The 20050-nt window shown below is 33.1% G+C and overlaps 2 long non-coding RNA genes across 2 annotated transcripts; one reads left to right on the top strand and one right to left on the bottom strand.

Moving 5' to 3' along the window:
- The first annotated feature begins 4196 nt into the window (after window positions 1-4196).
- Window positions 4197-20049, top strand: LOC148616903 (uncharacterized). Its single transcript, XR_015922321.1, has 3 exons — window positions 4197-4424; window positions 18909-18999; window positions 19924-20049. It is a non-coding gene; the product is annotated as an uncharacterized LOC148616903 (long non-coding RNA).
- LOC148616904 (uncharacterized) lies at window positions 5568-9627 on the bottom strand. The gene is made up of 3 exons (XR_015922320.1): window positions 9270-9627; window positions 7529-7716; window positions 5568-5782 (listed from the first exon to the last, which is right to left on the bottom strand). It is a non-coding gene; the product is annotated as an uncharacterized LOC148616904 (long non-coding RNA).
- Window position 20050: the final 1 nt, after the last annotated feature.

Here is a 20050-nt window from a genome sequence, read left to right as displayed (position 1 = left end):
CGATTGCTAGGGTCGGGTTCGATCCCCGGCCGAGTCAAACCAACAACTTTTAAATTGGCAGTAACAGCTGCTCTGCCAAGCGCGCAGCAGATAGGAGATAAATTGACGGCTGGTTAGCTAAGAGACGGAACATTGTTGCTGAGTTGGATGGCATGCCTACCTGCGGGTTGTTACATAAATGGCTTCCACAATAAAAATCTGATCGATCTTATGCTGAGATTTTAAGTGAACCAACCAAGCAATAATAAACATGTTTCTCGTTATAACATCTGAAAACACTCTTATGTAGATCATTAGATAATGCATCAAATTCTTTAATTTGAATCGTGTGATTAAAACACGTGAAATGATTCATCTTCGTGAAAAATTTGTTCTCCGGGTTTTTCCCTCTTTTTTAGTGTTTGGGTACATACTGGCGTATCGAATTGGTTATTATGATTGCGTTACTGATTCCTTATGCCGATATACTTTTTCGATATAAAAATACTTAGTCCTTAAAAAGGGGCATAATCTTCCGACCTGATCATCACGATAACGCAATAATAAACCGTTCTTTTTCAAGTTCCTTGTCTGTAAAGGAATCTTAATACATACAACATTAGTATACATTGAAGGATTATTTTTGCTTGCTTGATCCACTTGTATTCATCACCTGACGATTGACTGTGTGGGGACCCAAAAATATGAAAATATGAAAAGTTTACCTTCTTGCTTACTCATAGTTTTTTACCATTGTAGAAGCGACTTCATTATTGTCATAATCATTCTAAGTTTAAAATATTAAAACGTAAGAATATCGATACTCTTAACCAAATTTTGTGAATAAATGTACGTTTATGGGTCAACGAATAGGCCAAAACCCAAAATTATCCTTTATGTCGACAAGTAGCAATAAGAATTCAAATTATCAGTGCATTTTTGCTGTGAGCTCTACCGCATCGAATATTTTACAAACATTTGTACAAGTTAGGATAATCTAATAGAATATACATGTATTAACGCAATTACCTAATCATATCACACTTATTAAACAATATTTTACATATGGAAACAATAAACATGTGAAAACTTAATTTCTGACCACAAAGCATACTTTTTTATTCATGTACAAAAAATGTACTTCAAAATGTCGATCGGATCATTTTCATAAGAATAACCACTTTTTAATACTTTGAGCAAAATTTGTCAAAAACAAATTAAAGCGTTTAAAGTAGTTGTCATAGTGCTATAAAGATAATAACCTAGAAGGAAAGTCGTCTTATTAGAGGAAGCAGCATGAATTTTACTTAAAGCGTAATTCTCAAATTTCTAGCAAAACAACAAGACAAGGACATGTCGGTTAAAGTTATGTTTTTTCCTATTTCCGAACAAATAACCAAATTTTCCAGTCAGAAACCTCATGTCTTGCAGCTCTTTAATTTCAGACGCACTGAGTATCTCTTCCCTGTTATGTCAGCTGCAGAATTAGAAGAAAAAGCTGTTATCACGGTGCTTTAAAGGAAGTATGGATTTTATCCCTGTATTATTACATAATTTCTGATTGGTTATGACAGTGTTTCAAATCTAATTATCTTGTTTGGGAACGTCTAACTAACCTTAAAATAACAAGAACAAACGCAATAAGGTATTTGCCTCTAATATCCTAGTAGACGAACAGATTATGTAACACTGGTACATCATTTGCAGAACAGTTACATTTCTTTGACATCAACAAAGTATGTACAGGCAAGATCTTCTTGTGATAAGAAAGGTTTTGTGCCCGAATTGCGTATTTTTTCTTAGGTGGAGAAGGGTCATCACTCCTGAAAGGATAATGCACAATGCACTATATTCAAGTTTGGTTAGTATTGTGTGGTCAGCATCAGTGTGATAAAGATATTTTTTAAAATGTTCTTGAAATATTGTCCGGAAAGTGTGATGATCGCGCGTACAGACACGAGGACCGCCTTGTTTCTCTGACTCGAATCGAGTAAAGCAAAACGAATTCATAAAAAAATTACAGTTAGACGTAACATTTACTTTTTCTTGAACCTTTTTGTATGTTAGTCTTTATTGAAGGGAAACCAAGGGAACCAAGATCCGAATAGTAATCAAAACAGAACAAAACCCAAGGTTAACAACAGAAAATAGACACACAGGAAAAATATCATTGAATTAAATGACAAAAATACTCGCACATAGAAACAAAAATAAATCAAGAACCCAGACTCAAAAAAAAACAGGTAGCATGACTCATGTGCACTGCTTGATTGAGTGTATCCTGCTTATCGAGAAACAATCATCGAAATGTTTATTAAGCCTCACCTCTGGGGTAGACAAAAGAAGACATGATTACCAAGACACTGCAATTAAATCGGAAGTTCACAATACGATTTATTATTTTTCCTACCATCATTTTTAGTTTACATTAATGGCAAATGCAATACTAATTTTTTGTAGTGTTTGGCAAAAATTATAGATTGGTGATTGATTGTTTCTTAGTTAATAGTAATTTTGAAGACCTCAGTGATGGGTAATAACAAAATCACCGAACTAATAAATTATGCTCTAGTCAAAAAGGAATATAGAGAAAAAATACCAATCATATATAATGCAATAATGCAAATTTCTATAGCTGTATGCGTCTTTCAAGGCGTAACATGTCACTACCAGCATTAGAATCAAATATATAGGAAGATCCAAATCCAAAACTCAATTGTAACAAGACGTACTCTACAAATGGAAATACCAAGGTAAAAACCGGTACGTTAAATCAAAGCCTCTTCTTTTAATTTTGTCATATCTGTGTTATAACCGTCGTTCAAAAGACTCTGCTTGGAAAGATTCGTTTATTAAGTAATACGACTGTTCATATCTAAGAACAGGTGCAAAATGAACAAATTATGATGAAACCCGACAGTCTTAATTTTTCCTTGTTTGTAAGTTTTTAAACTATTTTTATCATGATTTTAAGTACTAAAATATCAATCTACAAGAATTTGCACAGAAAAAAAAACCTAATACAAAACACATACGTAAGAAATCTAGACTTGACTCGAAGAGACTGGTGGAATAATTAATACTGTAACCGTTAGATTATTGCGGTGTTGTTGTTAGTAAATTATTTGAGTTTGTTCTCACAGATAGAGTTTTGCTTGTTTTCGTTTTTTACGATTGTTTATGTATAGTCAATACGTACTTAATATAGTTATTTATACTACAAACCAAAGAAAGCAATAATACTGATATAGAGTTGCAGGTCCAAAAGGAGGGGGGCTTCTAAGTGTTGGATCCGCCACCCGTTTAGATGATATTTTGTTAATTTTGTGCAAATTATTGTGCAAATTAAGAAATGAAACAAACTGGCTAAACCGAAATTCACGAAAACGATCCGCATCTGAACAATGTGTAATGAATGAATAACACAGAAAGTAAATACCAAATAAAAAGCAAAGGGTGATATTGGGTCAAAGTAATAAATTATATGTTATAACCCACGATGAATTGATAACAAGCGTGTTCAACGTTGTCTATTTAGTTGTAACGGACATTGAACTTGCAATTATTTGTTTGACCCGGTCACCATAATCCTTACTTAAATGGCCTTGTATTGATATTGACATTGGATTTGTATACATAATAGTGATTTTCTTTCAACTACTGTAACGTTAAATCTACAGTTTTATCGATTGAGTGTCAGTCTCTGTAAGAATGGGGCAATTGATGAAACATAGTATGAAAAAACTACCATTTTATTGGTTTATTTAGACTATTTGTACCGTCGGAATCAAAGACAAATGACAAGTTATCCATACATTTTTGTATATTGAGTTATAATTTCATTGAAATTTCAAGAGCAGATTACTCTGTCAAAAAAACCTAATTTTTCTAACATTCTATGAAAATTTCTGAGCAAATCCAGTAATGCAGATATCAAATAATGTTTTTCATTCAAATAGAGAAAGCATCCTTGAGTGAAATTATATTGTCAGAGAGGTGGATTTTTAACATGCATGTTTCTGATTTTTCCGATATTCATTTGGCTGCATCTTACAAAAAATTACACTTAAATGATGAATATTTGTTTTGTTGTGTGTGTGTGTGTGTGTGTGTGTGTGTGTGTGTGTGTGATATGTTTTAACGTTTAAATTAGTTAAACAACTATACACCAATCTGGAAAATCGGAAAGAAAAACACATCAATGAACAACTACAAATCAATAACATGTCAATGTGAAAGTATGAAATTATTTGTTTCTGAAAGGTCTGATGTTTAAGACATCACTTTTCATTTTTACTAGCCATGTTCATCGTACGTATTCTATAAAATAGACAGATATTAGGTCAAACAGAAGAGCTGTAAAGGACAGTACAATTTTATGTGCGTCACCTTAATACCAACCACAGTAGTTTAATGGATACGCAAGTAATTTGAATGCAATATATGTAAGTATGTACTATGACCTTATTTTCTTTATGCAAGCCATCATGGTAGAATGGTTCAGTTTCTATGTGTTGATGGCATAATTAATTAACTTTGTAATGAATTGTCCTACTAACATAGTAACCGCACCGCTAACTTTGACGCACTAAGTTATCTTCATTTGTTCTTTACGTCAACATCTGTATGCAATGTACTTTAACAGTCCAGCTAAGGCATACAGTCATCCATAAATATTGGATGATTGATCAAATGAATATTTATAGAATCGCTCAGACGTCAGAGATCGACGTCCTTTCGGTTAAAGACCTTTGACGATTCATTATTTCACAATATAATCCTTTGATGAAACGGTTTCACGGGCTACAGCAAGAATAGGTCTGTAGAGGCATCATCTGGATATATACTTTCAGTAAATTTACGATTAAATTGCAATGCCATACCCGTCGATTTTTTTTTCTTTTTGTCAAGTAGCAAATTAAAATGGAAAACAGAATTGCAAGGTCTTGCGCTTATCAAGGAGTCTAAATTTTTCCGAGTTGATGCTTTGAGTTTCCTTCATCTTCGTTTTTTCAAAGAGTAATCAAGGGAACCAAGGTTATAGCGGTAATTAAAAGAATGTAATCCAGGGACAAAGACCAGACATGGAAAACAGACATTCACAATAAAGAATATAAAGTAACTAAAATCATACATACAAAGTAACCAAAGTAAATGAGCAACTCGGACTCCACTAAAAACTGGGAGCATTGACCAGGTGCACCGGTAGGGTAAGCGTCCTCTGCTTTTCTAGAAACACCCGCCGAGTTGCTCATAAAAAGTCAAGTCCGGGGTAGACAAACGAGGAAAGGAAAACTGTGACCCGTTGAATACATCAGTTTTCATAGTGCTGATGGATACACCATAACGATCCACGAGTTCATGATGACGACCATAAAACTTCTGTAGTGATGACTTCAATCTTGTAGCAACATAACCCTGTTCCAGAAGCCTATTTGTTAGATTTCTAGCGCGATACAAAAAGCTGTAAAGATGCAATTAAAACAAGAACGATTATACCAAATTAAGTTTGCAGTATGTATGCTGAACTCGAATTTTTCCGAAAAAAAGAACAGGATGATGTACATATTTTGAAAATTTATATTTTTAAGGAAAAATTTCATTGTCTGAAAAATAAGGCTGCTGCTTTCTCTGATTTAAGTCCATCGTCTAAGATGTTTTCCATAAGAAAAATAATTAAATATTACATTTTAAGATAGTCATGACACATTCAACATTAATATGTATTTTGCTCTTGAAGTCACTTTGTCCTTAAATACAATTCGTTGTCCAAGGTTTTTTTGTTGATCCGAATGTCAATGGCCTGAAAAACAATTTATCAAAGGTAAACCTTTAAATTTGAAAAAAAATAATGCATTCCGAATAGTAACCCGAGACACTCTGTAACGATAATGATATTAGGTGAATGTTATATTGAATTACTGCAGTAACAAAGATATACATGATATTAGATATTGAATCATAGTGAATGTAATTTATTTCAAAAACGACCTGTGCAATATATTTGTTTCAATTTTTTTTTTTATTTTAAGAAAGTTTTAATTGTAGATGCATCGCGCATCTATTGCAATTGTTTTATTTAGCATATTTTTTTTAATAAATGCATGGCGGTTGGAATGACTTTGAATGTAGTTACATACTAGAACATATAATTCAATCATAACAATGATTTCAGATAAAACGATTTAACCTGCATTAGTACCTATCATTAAATTAAAGATTTCGACAACATTTTAGGATCAGAAGAAACGATATTCAAGTATATTGCAACTATGAATTGTATGAAAGAAAGGATTTAAAATCAGCCGCCAGCAGCTGGTAGTAACAACATGCAGTTACAAAGAAAACGAATAGGAAATGATCTTGAATTCTCATAATTACTAGTATGCTGACGGCAGTAGCTAGTATTATCTGCCTTTATTTTGTTACAGGTATAATGATGTTGATTATGAAGGTTATTTGGACTTATGCCAATGTCACCTCAACCAGTGATTGTAGTAGTTTAAAAAGATGCAATATACATTGCATTGAAAAGTTTTACCTTGCAAGGACATTTACAAAATACATTATTATATAAAATACACAAGTATTCCAAACAAGAAACATGCAATGTATAAACAATTCCTAAAACATTGTTGACCAGTGGTCCTTTTCACAAAAAAATCGTAAGAGTAAAACTAGTCGTAAGTAATGACGTCACAATACTTTGATTTACTATGACGTCATAACTTACGAATAATTTTACACTTGCGATGTTTTATGAAAAGGACCACAGATACTCAAGTTATTTTTGATAAATCTTATTTCCTAATTTACTTGATATCATTTAATCATTGATATGCAAAATATGCATGGCATTGTTCGCATAAAATGGAATAACCTTATTCCGTGCATTGATCAGATCGTTGACAATAAGGGTGAGGGGAGGCCCAAATGAAAATGATAAAACGATTTGTCAGCAGTAATCATCTTTTAAATCGTTGAAAAAATAATAAAAAATGGTGACACAGGATACTGACATTTGAACGTAGTTTTGACTTTTAAAATATAATTTATTTAAGATGATGCTTGTGAATCCATTCAATTATATTGAAGTACATAGAAACTAAATGCGGAGGTTAACTGTTGGATAGGTTAGTCAACTCACTTTAAAATTGCATGGATTTTAAATTTTAGGACGCTTGCCCTACCGGTGCACCTGGTCCATGTCCTAGTTTTTAGTTGAATCCGAGTTGCTCATTTGCTTTTGTTACTTTGTATGTATGATTTTAGTTACTTTATGTTCTTTGTTGTGTATGTCTGTTTTCCATGTCTGGTCTTTGTCCCTGGATTACATTCTTTTGATTACCGCTATAACCTTGGTTCCCTTGATTACTCTTTTAAAGACATAACTACTTAAATCTGTAAATATACTATTCTAAGTGATGCAAAAATGCAGGTGATGCAAGTGTATTCAGCATAAAAAATGGTTGTTAAATAATTAGATAGCACATAAAAGGAATGCACAGTATCCGGGCTATCTTCATTTGCATATACAAGCTAAACTTACTAAGTGCTAATGTACTGATTTGCAGCTAATATATTGTCATTCTTACAATATACTAAAACAATAATAATTATCTTCCATTCTTTCCTCCTCTGTTCTCTCTACCAAAAGACGGTAATTGTAATCTTTCATCCATCAATGGTTTCCAAAATTCCATAAAACTCCATACATACAACACCTCATAGCTGGATCTGAAAAATGTACTACCAATGATCTTCCGAAACTTTTAACTTTCATATTTACTGTAAATCTTTCAAAGAGTGTCTTAAGCCTTACCGCGACAATTGTTAATCCCGTAGTGGTATCAATTCATTGTGGATCCCGAAAAAATCGAAAGGTCTAGAAAACCCTTAATGATATATCGTTATCGGAGTATAATAGCACCAAGACATGAGATTTTCAAACCCATTATACTTGTACTACTTTATTCCAAATTGACTAGAAATCTCGACACAGAAAACATTTTCATCTGGCTGCATCCCGTCAGCACTTGCGTATGGAATATTTATATCAAAACTCATACTTTATGCCAGAGCTTACATAAAATACGCGGACCTGTACCGTACAAATCGTTTTACAATAAAGCTTCTGTAACATAGTTAAATAGTTATGCTGCTACATCATTACAAGCATTACAAATGGACGTCATCATGTATAATCAATTTGGTGATTCTTCTGCATCACGGGATCCGGGTTGCATATTTACTTTTTTTTTCTTTATGCGTATTTTATTGTATTAGTTTTTTCATGTTCTTTGTTGTGTGTGCCTGTTATCCTTCTCTTTTTTATCATTGCAATATATTCGTTTATTTCCGCTCGAATCTTGGTTCCTTTCATTACTCTTTGAAATTCTTTGATAAATCGACATTTGAGTTGCAGAAAGATTTGAATAGAATCTCAAATTGACTTGAGTTTTGCTAACTCTAAAAAAAATATTAGACTGAGAATATTCTTAACTTCATTGAAATTGATAGCATCGCAAATAGTTAAATCTTATCTTTCAGACAAAAGTTTTTTTTTTTCAAGTTTTGTAGCGATAGAGCCAGTCTGATATGAACTGATTTGTTCGTCTAATATGAATGATCTTTATTGTAAAAAGAATGTAATGTTAAATTCTAGCTACCAAGACTTATACTGTATATACAGATTCTACGGAATTTAAGACAAGTCAAAAATGATTGCATCTGTAACTGAATATAAAAATCATCCATCGCAATTTTAATCTTACATTTATATATCATTCAACTAATTATTATTTTTTTTTAATTTCAAAACAGCATGAATAAGTTATATAAAATGTTTAAAAGACAGACACAGTAATACTTTGAACATTTTTATGATGATGTATGATATTGTCACTTTCAAAGATGTATAAGCGTTGGAATATTCTCGAACTGTATCTATGGGCTATACATTTATGTTTTTATGAACTACATTTCTTTTTTTCATTTAACAAGTAAACAATTTGTTTAAAAAAAACGTTCTACTTAAACATGTTTACGCAATATCTGATAACCTTGCCCATTTAATGGCCTTGTGTAGTTGTTACGAAACTAACTACTTGATTGTTCACTGAAATATCCTTTTTGTACAGTTAATACAAGGCTCATGTTACTTATTCGACTACGTTAAAACCACGAACCAGGTCAATACCCTTGAATACTGTGATGCCAATCATTATTCAATATAATTTTAAAATTTCAATTTTAAACAAATAATTTACACAAGTATATTAATTCCTTACCTCTAGAAAGTGTAATCAAGGGAACCAAGGCTATAGCGGTAATCAATATAATGTATTCCAGGGACAAAGACCAGACATGGAAAACAGACATACACAACAAAGAACATAAAGTAACTAAAATCATACATACAAAGTAACAAAAGTAAATGAGCAACTCGGACTCCACTAAAAACTAGGAGCATGGACCAGGTGCACCGGTAGGGTAAACGTCCTCTGCTTTTCTAGAAACACCCACCGAGTTGCTCATAAAAAGTCAAGTCCGGGGTAGACAAACGAGGAAAGGAAAACTATGACCCGTTGAATACATCAGTTTTCATGGTGCTGATGGATACACCATAACGATACACGAGTTCATGATGACGACCATAAAACTTCTGTAGTGATGACTTCAATCTTGTAGCAACATTACCCTGTTCCAGAAGCCTATTTGTTAGAGCTCTAGCGCGATACAAAAAGTATGCGTAGTTTCGGCAAGCTCTGGCATAACGTATGAGTTGTGATATGAACACTCCATACGCAGGAGCCACAGATGAAAGGAAAGTTGACAATTCTGAATGAAAAGTCATTACGTTTGTCGTAAAGTTTTGACAATAGTTTTCCTTTACCATTGATTTCTCAGTGTAGGTCAAGATATGAGGCTGATTTCACAGTGTGTGTAATATCCTTTATCTCAAGTTCTTTTGGGTAGATGCGATGTATCAAATCCCCGAAATTAGGATTGTTTAAAGATAATACGTCATCTATATAGCGGAAACTGAGATTAAAGGATCTAGCCAAACGTTATTCTTTCTTTCTGATTAGATCAGCTATAAAGTCAGCCTCATAAGATTGAAGGAATAGGTCAGCAAGTAAAGGAGCACAATTTGTTCCCATTGGAATGCCGACCGTTTGTTGAAAAACACGTCCACCACACTGGACAAATACGTTGTCGATTAAAAATTCCAGAATTTTATAAACATCTTCCTCTGTATATTTGGAAGATGATTTGGAATTATTTCTTACGAAGTATGAGGAATCTCTACCAAGAACTATATATTTGTATCTAGGTGTATCATCTTTTTTTGGAAAAACAACGATGTATAATGTTTTTAAGTCGGGATTTTAACTGAGTATGGGGAATAGAAGTATACAGTGTTGAAAAATCATAGGTTTTAATGCTTTTATATTCAGATAATAGTCTTGAACTGATTGTCTCCAAAAGAACTTTCGAAAGGATCCACATTGAATTAATACCACTACGGGAGTAACAAATGTTGTGGTAGGACTGCAGACCCTCTTTGACAGTTGTGAGTATAGAAGTTAAGAGGTTTGGTGGTACATTTTGCAGATCAAGCTATGAAACGTTGTTTGTATGGATTCTTGTGAAACATTGCATTTACTTTGACTTGTTTTCTCTAAATCATTGTTGTCCTTTAAGCTTTATTTTGTTGTTTTGTTACTTTTTTTCAACCATATTGTGTTTGATTTGTCTTTAGCTGTTTGTAGGCGGAGTGGACAGTGTATTATCAAACCTTTTGCTTGCATTAATGCTCTGTCATGGGCTCTAAGTTTCGGAATACACGATAATTGATGTTCTTCCGTTTGTAACAAAAGAAAAAATCATTACGCCATCTCTTCAGTTTAGTTATCCATGCAGCCTCACGATGGCGAATTGCATAATATTTACTACTTTCGTTTTTACTTGTTTGCATCCGCGTTTATTGCTTATGGGGAATCTTCGAGCACAATTCAATTAATTTATATCCTAATAATTTACTGTGGTATTCGTTGACATGTATATGTATATGGGAGTAGACTTTTGAAATACTTTGTGCTCTTCAATTCTGTTATAATGTCAATCATTATTATCATTTTAAAACAAAATAAAATGTAATCTGAAAACATTTCTACTTTGTTTTGTTTTGACTTGTTTAGCGCTGTGTTTTATTTCTGTTTATTGTTGTTTTGATTTTGTTTTTGTTTTAGTTTAGTTTAGTTTTTGTTTGTTTTTGTTTGTTTTTGTTGTTTTTTGTTGTTGTTCTTTGTTTTTTGTTTTGTTTTGTTTTGTTGTTAGAAGAATAGGCCTGCAGCAGCGCTAAACTTGTCGTAAACGGCGACTAAATAGTGCTAAGAACCTTAGCCGGGGGCTAGGGCGCTCTGCCCACAGAGCAACTGGGATGTGTGCCTCAGGTGGTTGAATGGGGTACCACTGGCGTGTTACATGCTGGGGTTGTCAGGCTATAATACGGAAAACCTGACCGCAAACCATAGTGGTGCACCGTGTTGGGAAAGATGCCACGTTCCTCGCACGCTATAAAGAACCCTACTGTGGTATTCTCCCGGAGTAGGAACCATAGGCCTCCGCCATAGGAGGCTAAATTGCTCGACCCTACCCACCTTTCCCTATTTCCAGTGGCAATCAAAATGTGTCGACCCCTTTGTCCTTGTGTCCCATCCCTTTTTCATTTCATCATCATTTCATGTTTATGTTATCATCAATTTAATGTTCATGGTCTGAATATAGCTGAAATATTGCTGCTCGGACGTTAAACCCCAACAAACAAACAAACAAACAATCTCCTATTCCCATTGTCCACATCTGCATTTCATGTTCCTCATAAAAATTGTCCATCTCCTATACAATCTTTTTGTATTTTTTTTTCAAATATTTACATTATATAAAGAAATCAATATTATGAACTCTACTTAGTGAGAAATATTCTGTTGCCGACAAAAAGGTGATAAACGATGATTTTTAAATAGCATAAAGGTATCGTCTGTACTGTTTTGACTACTGTTTTTAAGTTTTGAACGGCAGCAATTTTGTTCCCTGCTTTTTTGCAATATAACGGAAACAAAAATTCTAAATGAAAATGTCTGAACCAAGTCAGGACCATAGCGGTAATTGTCGATTATCCGGAGTTTGCTTCCATATTGCCCATTGTACATCGAATTTCTTCTTTTGATTATTCTTTTTGACTATTGGCTAGATTTTTTTTCTTAGTTCTATTACCCCGCTTTTACTAAATATTTCATTTGTTTTGCCAATAAAAAAACTAAACGATCTTGTTAAGTGATAAATATTGTAATTAAATATTTCCTCGATCTATCACCAGCCTCGCACATCGCCAAAATTTGGCCTGGTCTCAAAGGTGGCAATATATCGAGGGTGCACTGTACATTGATTGGTCTTAACCTTTAGCAATACCCGATCCTTATTTTAAACACCATATGCAATCGGTACTTGGCATTGAGTCGAACTTCTACAAATAAAGACACTATTTTCATCGTATGTAAATAGCACAAATCCAGTACTTTCATTATATAAAAAATATTCGGTTAAAACATTAATTCTGTTACAATGCCCTTGCTAGGTAAAAAAGAGGAGTACTGCACCCTTCTCTCCTGGACAAGCTCTGTTTCTTCTGAGTGCCCTTACATGTAAGTCTATGACATTTTGATAGACAGTGTCACCAAAACCATCTCTACATAAAATAAAACATTGCAAATAAAATCGCTTTCCCTTCAATCCAATATACAATAGGTGTATTACAACAATTTGACAAGGGTTTGCAATACGCCTAGTGCATAAAGTTTAAGTACCGCACCCGTTTGTTATCCTCTTCTAACTAGAAGATTGTCTTGATTCAAGCATACATATTCATTGTGGTAGTGTAAATGTTTTAAAAAAGAAGACTGATGTAAATAGACTCTGCGGTCTTATTTCATTCCATTAATTTAATAAATAACAAACGGTTAATCAACAAACTATAGTGAGTTAAGATAATTTTATTTTTAATTTTCGTGTGAGTTGTCAGATGTTTTATGTGTTATTAAATGCCGTTTAGGTTTTATTTCCCACATCAGTGAATTCTATACAAACTTGATAACAGTGTCAGCAATCTCCATGAGAATACTCCGCTTTGAGTTTACTGAAATCACGCCTAACCCTTAACTTCGATAATCTTCAATAGCAGTAACATGATAATGATTATATGATGCCATGTACATCTGTGTATTATGCTTTCCAATATGATTTAAGAAAAATCCTTTGAGAAGTTTTGAGGGCGTTGAATTTCATTTATCTGGTACAGCTTTCAAATAGTACAGAAAAGCCAATATTCTTTTTAAAAGAAGTCTTCTCGTTTAAGCATGTTTAACCATGTATTAAAATACCAAAACGGCATATCATTAACGTTGGAAGCATTGTTAAGTATAACAGTAATAAATCAGTAATACAATATTTTAATGATTTATCTAACAAAACAAATATAGATTTAACCTTTTTATGAGGTCTACAGAGAACACAAAAGTATTAAGATCTTTATACTGTGCTATTTGTGTCACCTTCAAGTAGAACAAACGTGTCATATTGGCCGCAGTGTTTGAAATTGTACGAAAATATAAATAACCATGTCAATCTGTTTATCATTTTCACACCACATCAAAACTCTTTATCAAGAAGACATCTTTTTGTACATATGACGTAATCTAATTTTAATTGTCTGTTATAATATAATACACATATGTTATTGAACAGTCTTCTGGGATAAGTAGTTACCTTAACAAAAAAGCTATAACCAAGCTAAAATATTTGAAAACGGATTACTTATATACCTTCGTTTCGTTTTTGTTTGTTTGCTTTTTAATTTTTAATTTTTTTTTAATTGTTTTACGTGTTTTTGTTTTAATTATTTCATTATTGTTTTGTTATATCATGCTTTTTGTTGTTTATGGGTGTGTAATCCGTGTCCTTCAAATATATTCTATGATTTTTGCGCGAATCATGGCTCTCTTGATTACTGATTACAAAACAGAAAATGTGATGCGTCGATTTATATTTTAAAGGATATACATAATACCTAATTCTTAAGTGTTTTATAAACAAATAATTTATGTGGATGAATTTTAATTTTGCTAATTAGCCGTACAAAGAGTCATTTATTGAAAGATTTTCCGATTACATTAGGTGTTTACTCCATGTAAAGTTAGTCGTATCATTTTTTCTCCAGTAATAGTGTGTCAATAAAGTAACTTCGACTGCAGATTTTTATTTTTCCTTATAAAATGTTCCTGTGAAAAAAAATGATTTAAAAAATTGAATGTAGACCGACCAATGCAAACTGCTTGTCCCACTTTAGTTGTTCTATCTGATAAACATGGGCATTTAATGGCCTTGGATTATTGTTACCACTATTTGATCGGTAAATTAAAAATTCTTTGTGTACATTCAAGGCTCTTGTTACGGTTTCGACTAGGTCAAAACGACCTGCAGGTCAATATCCTTTAAAAATAAAATATGCTAGTGACAATACAGTATCCGTTCAAAATGTAATATGTTAATGTACATGTTATACATTGTAAATAAATTGTGGGAAGTTGAACAATTGAGCAAAGGCGTGTTTTAGATGCACTCAACCATCTAATTACAATGTATCATATGCATGAATTGCTAATAATGTTAACTTGCGATGCAAATTGTTGGTGGTTCCCTCCGCGGGACTCGAACTTGTACCGCTGTGATATATATGGCAACACTGCCTACACAAAGTTCAGCGCCCTAGACCACTAAAAGGAATGACCCGGCCAGCAAACGTTATTTTTATATTATATTTCCTAACATCGTTGGCAATTTTTCAGACCCTTCAAACGTCTAGCTGGCCTATATATAGCCTAGCTGCCGAGTGGTATAGGGCGCTGGACTTTGTGTTTGAGCAGGCGGTATTGTCATAGATGTCACAGCGGTACGAGTTCGAGTCCGGCGGAGGGAACGACCAAAAATTTGACAGTTCTAATATCGTTGGGAATTTTTCAGACATCTATATATATAAACGTCTCAGAATGTGACGACTCTATTCACTACACTGCTCCATCGGATCAAATTGATACAGGGAAGATATGTAAACGTATAGAAAGGTCTGAAAAATTCCTAACGATGTTAGAACTGTCAAATTTGCGATGAAAATTTTTGGTACATGTATATATAGATGAACTGTCCCGATGAACTGTCCCGTACTACCATACATCGTGTACTAAGTTACAGCCTTAGATTAATCCTACGAGGGGGAATGATCCGGCCAGCGAAAGCTATATTTTTATATAGCCTAGCTGGCCGAGTGGTCTAGGGCGTTGGACTTTGTGCAGGCGGTGTTGCCATAGATGTCACAGCGGTACAAGTTCGAGTCCGGCGGAGGGAACGACCAAACATTTGCATCGCAAATTTGACAGTTCTAACATCGTTGGGAATTTTTCAGACCTTCCTTATATATATATATATATATATATATATATATATATATATATATATATATATATATATATATAAATGAACTGTCATTCGTCTTTGAAAAGTGTGTTTATTCATATTGAAGATATTCACCTTCTAATATGGTGAAATTTAATTAATATGTCCTATTTGTAGCTTCCTGAACTACCATTTTTTGATAAAATCTTATTTGTGCAAGCAGTAACACAAAACTTTTAGAACCAATATTATGCCAAATTTGTACAATGTTTATTTAAATTTTGAAAACCTACTGTCATAGACAATTTGATAAATAATTTCAATAAGAATTTCACATGTTGAACCATTTTCTAACAATTTACCTAATCAATGGTATATGTATGAAAGATATTCAGTTACGACAAAAATATTATGTAGGTACTATTCTGTTTGTTTTTCTACGAGTTATTTTTTAGTAATGTAAAATAAGAAAAAACTAAATATTGAAACTTTTCTAAATTTGAAATGTAATTAAAATTGAAATTGAAATTACAATGTTAAGGCAAATGTGTTCAATAAGTAAATACTAGAATGCGAATTAATTCTAACATGTTGCAAATCAAATGGACTGTCCTTTTTTTTACTATTACCTAGATTTTATCAGTTCGGTTATTATATTATGGCCCTTCATCTTTGAAGTAATAGGTAAAGATTAACGACCTCCGTTTGATGAAATACAATGGCAAGATTTCAAGATTTTTTTTTTATTTTGTGGCTCTACTAAGAACACCTTTTATATTGAAAGCGATTTAGTTTATTCCGTGCAAACTGCTGTGTGGGACCGTATGAATGTTTTTTCGCCCAATTCTTTCTACACTCTCGTCCGAGCTGGACCACACAAAAAAATCCATAAAACCCTTGTTTACTTGATTATAACAACCAAAGATATACCGCACAAATTCATTAGATATGGATTATGGTAGTCATTTTTGTCTATTTATAGCCCGTCGGCAAGTGGGGTTCAACCGGTAGTGGATATTGCCACATAGAACTGCCTGAATATTCCGCGGTCTGTTCTCTTCACCTCCCCCTTTTCCACCTTGCAAATTTACGTTAGTATATCGTTCCGCCGCCGATCAATATGTGATGCATTATTTTTCGTAAGAGATGGAAGTATTTCTACATCAAAGCTTTTGCAATATTTCTATGATTATGTGCTTATCTTAAACTATTTGAATTTTGTCTTAGCGCGCAGAACTATTTTTCTAATTGACCTGACGCAGGTCAAACATGTTACCTCCAATAACTAAGTGATTAATTTCAAAGTAACGACGCCATATTTATTATTGCAGACTTTCGTTAGGTATCTGGAAAGTTCTGGAATACTACTAAAAAACTTATTTGCAAGTGTGTTTCAATAACACAGTATATGTTTAATGTTTATGATTACAGTGACGGCGCGGGGGTGGGAGTTAGCATCCCTCCTTTTTATGGGAAAATCATAATTTTCATGTGTAAAATTGGCAAAAATGGCAAATAATGTCCTAGCACACCCTTTTTTTCCGAGGAACCCAAGCTGCTACCTCTCACTTTCAAAATGTATGGATCCGCCTCTGCCAGATGGGTCTTGAAGGTTTGAGAAAATGTTCTAGTGTTTGTAAATTACAGGTATTTTTGTGAACAATTTTGATAAAAAAATATTTTTACATATGCTAAGTAGTTTTATATTTTATAAACATTGTAATGTTAAATACATGTAAATCCTATATATATATCATGTGTGTTTGATTTGATTCCAGGAATTTAACATGCAAGCAATGTGTACGTGTACATGAATAAACATACAAATGTACATGTAGCAAACAATATGAAGTTTTTAAACTAAAAAAATAAACATTTGAATCATGGAATTCTTAAATTAATGTGATTTCAAAAGCAGAAACATAAACAATGTCTGTCTCAAAGGTAAGAATGAAAGGCAATGTAATTAAAATTAGATCGTAATTGCTCCTCCTTTTTGACATGAAGTCATGCAACAAAGGAAAAAAGGGGGAGCAATTAAAATCTAATCTGAATTAGATTGGGATGAAATGAAGCCATGTGGTATATTTATCACATTCAGTAGTTGATCTTGATCTATCAAAAAGAAAGATATCTAGTAAAAATTAGGTATTTATACGTAGCCAAACAAACTTTTAGAACATAAAGAGTCCCCGCTTATGACATTACTGCTGAAAATTTTCCTAAATACGTTAAAAACGATTTGATTACATTTTTATTGTATTTTATTGTATTGCCCCATTCTCAAATTTTCAATCATTATCATTGTGGCTGACCTGTGATTTAAATACCCTATACCACACCCCTAGACTTATATTGCATACCCTAAATCTCAAGCCTAGACCTATTTCGCGTACCCCTAGACCTATATTGCATACTTTACAAATGTATAAAACACCCTAGACCTATATGGCATACTTTATATCACACCCTGAGACCTACATGTATATTGCATGTCCTATATCACACCGCTGGACTATATTAGTCATACCTAATATGCACATCATATACTGTATATCACTCCCCTAGACCTATATATATATATGGCATACCCTATATCACACCCCTAGACCTATATGGCATACCATATACCACACCCTTAGACCTACCGGGTATATGGTATACCATATATCACACCCCTAGACCTATATTGCATACCCTATATCACATCTCTAGACCTACATTGCATACCCTATATCACACCCCTAGACCTATATTGCATACCTTATATCACACACTACACAGAACATGTATAATTAAAATATATGTTTTGATGAACATGACATGCCAAAATCTGTATCTGACGGGGTATCAACCCTCGACCTATATCACACCGCGACCAATAGCCCTAAAAGGGTTGAAGTAGGAGTCTTTTGTAGATACCGCATGTGATACAGATTTTGGCATGTAATATTCAGTATGGAATGTACATGTGTATTATATCCATATACATGTTAGTCATAATTGATTATCAATATGGTTCTTTTTTAGTGCATTGTCAAGATATACATTTAGAATGCAGATCTTAAAGTTAGATACAGGATTTTCATGACACATGAAGGACACAGTCAGTTAGGTTAGAAATTCTATGTCCATGAAAGTGGATTGAAAATATGATGGATATCAAGGCACCCAAAAGTAGACCTTTCCTAAGAGCTGTGATAGGTCTACTGTAAACATTGCTAGTGTAAAATAGTTGTCATATGTCTTAGCAAAATTTGCAGTTTACATTTGTATGTCTGTGAACAGGAAATTTATACTGAAAACTTCAAAAATACATGTGCACGTACTCTAACTATGGTTACTGGAATATGCAGTTTAGTATTAAAGATTTCATACATGAAATTATGATATTAAATTTGTTATTTACTTTACAGTGTGACATTAATTGCTCATAAATAAATCAACATACAGGGATGGATCCAGATATTTTGAAATGGGGGTCCAGACATCATTGTAAATACTCAGGTAACTAGAAATCATACATGGGAGAAGCCCTAAAGTAATATCATTAGTAAACTTTCCAGTTTCTGTATTTAGAAGTTTTGTCTAGTACATGAAATGACTAATTTATTGTTTTAAACTCACCACTTCAAACCACTTTAATGATCTTCCTGGTTATGAGGGGATGTTGTTTTAACAATGACCACCTGTCAGTCAGGTGAAAGAGTAATCAAGGGAACCAAGGTTATAAGGTTATAGCGGTAATCAAAAAAATATAATTCATGGGACAAAGACCAGACATGGAAAACAGGCACACACAACAAAGAACATAAAGTAACTAAAATCATACATACAAAGTAACAAAAGTAAATGAGCAACTCGGACTCCACTAAAACCTGGGAGCATGAAAAATAACCTATTTTACTCTTACTTATATTACCTGTTATCAACAGTTATTGAAACAAAGATGTGCTCATGAAGTACACTGTACTACATTTTTGTAAAGTTTGTTACGTTTATTTAAGATAAATTTGAATTATTTTAGAGAAAGAAGTGTTTATTTTTTCTTAATTAAGACAGCTGATAGAGATATTTTAAGAACAACATTTCAGAACACTAAAATATAACATATATTTATTGTATTAACTTGTTATAATGTAGGACAGAAATTATAATGCTACAGAAATGCTGTTTGCAAAATTTCAATCAACCAGTACTGACTAGGTGGCTTAAAAAACAGTAAAAACCTGGGACAATGATAACCACCTCTATTTTTGCCTGATTTTGCACACAATATCTGCATGTAAGAATATTTCTCATCTAGAGGAGGTTTCTGTACTTCCATATGATGTGGCTAAAATACATGTATATTTTCATGCATTTACATATTGCAACATTTCGCAATTATCAAAGGCACTGTGATCATCTTTTCCTTGATTTCTTTTTCAGTGGTAATCCCTTTTAAAGTTTCACTCCATGTATCGAGAAGAAAGCAAAAGCAAAATGAACTATTTTTGTGCTGGGACACTATTTTGGCATGAAACAAAGTTCATGATTCACAAGTGCTGGTACATGT

Source organism: Perna viridis, chromosome 5 (assembly GCF_037379345.1).
Source record: "Perna viridis isolate PV_CMFRI_1.1 ecotype Kerala chromosome 5, ASM3737934v1, whole genome shotgun sequence".
Taxonomy (NCBI): domain Eukaryota; kingdom Metazoa; phylum Mollusca; class Bivalvia; order Mytilida; family Mytilidae; genus Perna; species Perna viridis.
The sequence above is the reverse complement of the archived record's forward strand: the minus strand, read 5'-3'. Positions and strand labels throughout refer to the sequence as shown.